Raw genomic sequence first — 6,099 nt, forward strand, 5'->3', positions numbered from 1 at the left:
ATCTTGAACTTTGTGTAGTTACTGCGCCGTTGTGGAGATTTTATTGGCAGATTTTAATAAATTGTTTATCCGATATTAGCGAGATGGCTTTGTACCACTGGGATCTTCCACATCCGCTACAAGATAGTGAAGGGTGGCCGAACTCCACTATTGAAAAATACTTCGCAGATTACAATTTGCTTTCAGCGCATACGAAGATAAAGTCACGAAATAGTTGATTTTTAATTAACCTTCCGTAGTATTCCAGGAATAATACGGCGGTAGAGGTGACGGAAAGGGTTCTGCATTGAATTTATCAGGTAAGAAATTAACATAAACATTCAATAACAAGAATCTTATGTCTTGAAAATAAAATACAGATCTTTGTGAGGTTATGATGTGTTCTGGTAATTTCCTAGGTATTGCTGACTACTTGTGCGCACATACTCTGATCAAATCTCACACCAGGGTCTACCATCTTTACGAAGATGTATTCAGGGCAACGCAGAATGGTTAGTAGAAGAGAAAACTTGTTATTTTACATGTAATTCATTAACTATGTCACCGGGCAAATGCCTGTGTTGAAAAAGTGTTATGAATCGATGAATTGAAACGAAAACATTGGCAAAACCAATAAATATATTAATTAACTGCTTTAATGCTTTCAGGAAGAATAGGAATGAGTATAAGCGTTGATTGGAATGAACCAGAAAATCCAAATTCTGCTGTCGATGTCGAGGCGTTTTAAACAGGTTTTGAGTTAACAGTAAGTTACCTATAGAGATGATATTACAGACAGCAATGTAGGTGAACGTGTTAATTTTTCATGACCATATAATATATGTTTTGTTAAAATGATGTTAGTGTTTCATGCTTAGTAAATAATTTCTAGGCAGTGTAATACGCCTTACAACATTACGCTACGAATGTACAAAAAATAAAAATCAAACAAAAAAACTTGCAAACATTGTTTATTTTGAACACCTGTAAGTAATATTATTCCTTCTTGTTCCTCCCCTCCCTTCCCCTCAACTACCCGTCTCAGTGCCAAGCACGCCTAAGGTCCCCGTGACTCACCGTCCCCAGATACCCATGGTAGGTATAAAATATTTAAGAATATTCTGTACCTCATCACGCCTCAGGTCCCCGTCACTCTCCGTCCCCAGTACCCAGATACTCTCAAAGTAGGTATAAAATATTTGGAAGTATTTTGTACCGGGTATTTTTACCAGGTATTTTTTTGTACGTGTACCCAATATCGGAAAGTACTCACAGGACTCACTTCTATGCCATACCGCGAAAATGAAAATCGGTAGATTTAGATGAAAAAAATCGATAGATTAAGCACCAATCAGACAGAGCGATTTTAGTTGAACGACAAAAATTGAACAAGATTTCGTTCAGATGTTCAATTTAACTCGAATCGATATGCCTTCTGCTCTAACCAATGAGATCTGAGCTTTTAGCCACACTATCCTTTTCTACAAGGACAAGGAGGTGGGCGTGGCGGTTTTAAATGAGTTTCAAGGCCAGAGCTGAATTAAATGCCCCTGACCGCAGGGAACTAAAAATCGCAAGCAACTTGAAACATATTATGTTTAGACGGGCTTTCAACTTTCATCGTTCAATTAAAAACTTGATCAACTCTGTTGAAAGGCTGTTCACACTTGTCGATTAGCTTTCAAGTGCCATTCAACTACGACTTGATCAACTAAAATCGCCCTGTGAGAATTGCATAAATAAACCACTCTCTAGATCGATATCTTCGGGCTTTTTGTATAGCCCCATTTTGTCACCCCATAAATTAACCACTCTCTAGATCGATATCTTCGGGCTTTTTGTATGGCCCCATTTTGTCACCCCCTTAACCACAGACGACCACAGATAAAACGGTCGTTTGGTCCAGACAGGTAAATATATTGTGGACCATAAATAAATCTCAAGGCCATTTAAAAAAGTGCAAACATAGACAATATAACTGCACCCAGCTAACATCGTTCATGCACTAGCCCAAAACAATTATATTTTAAAAATAAAAATATTGGAATGCAGGAAAAGGAAAATAAAAAAAAACCCACAGCTATGCACACATAAAAATACATTTTATTTTCAAAAAGACAATGGACAGTAATACAAAACAGGGTCAGTACAACCGATGTATTGAGCATTGATATATCATTGAAGTAGAAGATAATACTAATATATCTAAACAAAACATGAAACAGAACAAGACACAGAAAAATAAAAAGTAACAGTCTCAACTAGGAATCGAACCCAGTCTTACTGCAACAACTTGATTGGATTTAATTTGACCTTGCACAAAAATACAAGAATATATATACAAAATACATATTCAACAAATTTAAGTGTTAATTATTATTGCCACAGCACTAGAAGTTATTCAAATTCTCCTGCAAGGGTTTCATATAATATTTACAGCTTTATCGTCAGCAAACATCATGGAAAATGCTGGTTAAATCTGAATACTTTCATGATGCAATACTGGAGAGGTTTAAATGACCTTGTTTGATGTAATCATGGCTTTTTTAGCATCCTAATACGTGGTATAGTATCGCGTCGGAATACGGATGGGTCTGAAAAGGAAAATTAATTAAATTATTAGCCAATGAAGTACATTCAGGAATCAGGAATATTGTATCAAAGAACGAGAGGTTAGTACCTGTATTTAACAACGGGTTCGGGTCAAAAGTACCGTATTTTTGCTTTGAATTGCGAAATGACACTTACAAACAAACGTATTTCTTGCTGCTTCTTGCTAGCACCGGTTTATCGAATCCGTCTGAGCAACCTTTAACACAACACGGCATTACTTTATCACCTTGAAGAATTCTAGCACGCAACATTATTTTTAGATGGGTGAAAGAAAATTCAAAATATTTACGCTAAAACCTTCAACTGACTTCAATCTGCAAAATGGCGTCTTGGAAATTAACGTTATTTTTTTATCGGAGCATAACCGATGCTTAGCTTTTCTTTCTGTTACACAAGTCGCTATGGTAGAGAGCGAGAGATCAAACTACAATTTTTGCTGTGAGCCAATGAGATGTGAACTTTCAGCCACAACAGCTTTGTCTATAAGAATTTGGGTAAAGGATAACTCCTCCCATCAGGGTTACAAGGTCAGACGGGAGTTGTACGCCCCTGCATAATGCCATAAATATGAATAAAACACTCGAACATGCCATGAACAGCCAGTGATGCCATACCGCGAAAATGAAAATTGGTAGATTTAGGTGAAAAAAATTAAATGAAAAAAATTAAAATCGGTAGATTAAGCACCATTCAGACAGAGCGATTTTAGTTGAACGACAAAAATTGAACAAGATTTCGTTCAGAAGTTCAATTTAACTCGAATCGATATTGTTAATCAAGATGCCTTCTGCTCCAACCATAAGATCTGAGCTTTTAGACACGCTATTCTTTTCTATGAGAACAGGGAGGTGGGCGTGGCGGTTTTAAATGAGTTTCAAGGCCAGAGCTGAGTTAAATGCCCCTGACCGCAGGGAACTAAAAATCGCAAGCAACTTGAAACATATTATGTTTACACGTTTCGATTCAGCTGGAAAATCGAACGATGACTCATACTTGAACAACAAAAGTACACGGGCTTTCAACTTTCGTCGTTCAATTAAAAACATGATCAACTCTGTTGAAAGGCTGTTCACACTTGTCGATTAGCTCGTAGTCGAAGAAAATGGACATACCAACAGATTGGGCCACTTAAAAAGCATAAATGAACCACTCACTAGATCAATATCTTCGGGTTTTTCGTACTGAGCCCATGGGTCCTAAAGTTTGCCATAGATAAAAGTCTGTTCCTGAAAAATATACTTCACTACACGACATACTCACCATCTAGACTAAACCATCAAACCATCTAGAAACTATAGAAAAGGCGTAACCATAGACAATATAATTCTCATTCGGAGCCAACCCCATTCGCTAGCCTAAAATCGGCCAATGACAGCGGCTAATAAACATGCATGAAGTGCGCACTGGTTTGTGGAAAATATACGTCATACGTCAGCCATAGAGATTAACGTGTCTTTTTTTCTGACCCACTTTTTTCTCGGAGTTATACCCCCTGGTAAAAAGTAAACAATAAAAATTTCATTGCAAGTATGAAAACATTGGTTTTGCCCATTTATTGGAAATTATGTACTTAACTACCAAAACGTTGCCATACCAATGTACCATATTTTGTCTACATGCCGCCAATCCCCCTTCCCCCGTTCAAAAAAACTGCCTCTGTCCGCTGTTACTGCTCCCGCCGAACTCCGAGTGATTAATTATTCGATTTTTTTGATATGTCCCTAGGTATCTACGTGACTTGAATTCACAGAACGAACAATTGAACACGTGCGCCCGCATATGTCTCTGTAATTTTACACGCAGATGGAGGCGGCAATTAGACATTACGCATTATTAGACCTTAAATATTTAGTGTATAGCTTGGCCGGCAACCGCAATAAAAAAATAGAAAGCCAACCTAGAAATACACCCATTAGTACGCAGATTTAGCTCTAGACCCTCATAAAGTCGTAAATTTGAAATGGGAAAATGTTAAGCCAGCGACCCGAGGGCAATAAAAACCTTCGCCCAAGGCGAAGGCTATTTTGCAATTATTTGAAGGTCGTATTGTAAAAATGTAATTTTAAAATAAAAATAAATCTAGCGGTGAGAATGGCGATGTTAGCGCCATGGACCCGAACAACGTACCGGAGTGGTGTCAAGCGGAACCACTATAATTCCAGCACCCCACCACAGGCGTGCTACGGTCGCCGGATCGCGCGGCTGAAGACAACTGATTCCGCAACAAAACAGTTGCCGTCCCGCCTCAGGAGCAGAAGGTTCCTCGCCCACTGAGGAACCTCCTGTTCTCCCCCTTGGAGCGGTCGCCGAGGCTCTTCCGCCCAGGAAGCTGCCCTCTTAAGAGTTACCATCTCGCCTCCGGCGAGAAACCTCCTACCTTCCCCTTGGAGCGGTCGCCGAGGCTCTTCCAACCAGGATGCTGCCCTCTCAGGAGTAACCATCTCGCCTCCGCCGAGGAACCTCTTGCCCTCCCCCTTGGAGCGGTCGCCGAGGCTCTTCCCGTAATCCCGCTAAGCCAGAGTGGTCACCAGACTTCCGCCCAGGAAGCTGCCTTCTCAGGAGTCGCTGCCTGCTGACTCCGCCCTTCAGAGCCTTGGCCCAGGCTGAACTGATTCCGCCTTTCGGAACCAGCCCAAGTTACCGCTTGTGTTATCAGTGATAAGTGCGAACGTGGAGATCCGCGGTTCCAGAATCATCGTGAAGGGAAGTGCCTGAACAATTTTTGCATATTTATTTCGTAACGTGACCCAACTTTTAAAGACATTGAATGAACAATAATTAATGATTAAGGAAAAGGACAATTAATTTTAAGAATTACAATTTAAGACTAGTATTAAGCCTAGATTAAGACTGACCATTAACTTTATACATTTTTTAAATAAATTTTTAATAGTGTTTGTAACTAAGTAACTTCTTTTTTTAATCGTTCCTCCTTTTCTTTTACATGCATAGTATTAATGTTAAACTCCCTTTAGTGTAGAAGTAACATTTTCATGTTTCGATTAAAATATTTCAATCATGATTGATGAATCAAATATTTCAAATGTTTCGATCCTGCCCATCACTAGTTGTCATTGGTTAATGTGACAGGGTTGCCAATTAGTCGAGAATTCCTCCAATTGCGGGGAATTTCTAAGATTTTTGATGAATTGGGTATTTTGAGGGGAGAACCATTTGTGGGGAAATTGTGGGATTCTGGGGATTTATTGATTATCCAACTATATTGAAATTTTTTACAATAATTGTATGCATGTACTATAATTTCATTTTCTTTCAAAAATTAAAACAAATCTGTTTATAAAGCCTGAAGGAAAGAGAAATTCCGAAAATGAGTAGATAATCGATAAAATATAATAAAAAAATAAATGCCAATTTCAATATAAGTTTGTTTCATTTTGGAGGTAAAGGAACTTTTGGGGAATTTGAACATCGATTGTGGGTGTTTTAGAATATGTGCTTTGACATCACTGATCTTTATTCTATTTCTTTATTATTATCTATGTTTTT

At 38.5% G+C, this 6,099-nt stretch overlaps 1 long non-coding RNA gene across 1 annotated transcript; it reads left to right on the forward strand.

The window, feature by feature from the left end:
* On the forward strand, window positions 1-774 carry LOC149425930 (uncharacterized). The gene is made up of 3 exons (XR_016304270.1): window positions 1-299; window positions 399-491; window positions 648-774. It is a non-coding gene; the product is annotated as an uncharacterized LOC149425930 (long non-coding RNA).
* The last annotated feature ends 5,325 nt before the right edge of the window (window positions 775-6,099 follow it).

This window comes from Hesperophylax consimilis, chromosome 2 (assembly GCF_061612785.1).
Source record: "Hesperophylax consimilis isolate HC1 chromosome 2, BYU_Hcon_1.0, whole genome shotgun sequence".
NCBI classification, from domain to species: domain Eukaryota; kingdom Metazoa; phylum Arthropoda; class Insecta; order Trichoptera; family Limnephilidae; genus Hesperophylax; species Hesperophylax consimilis.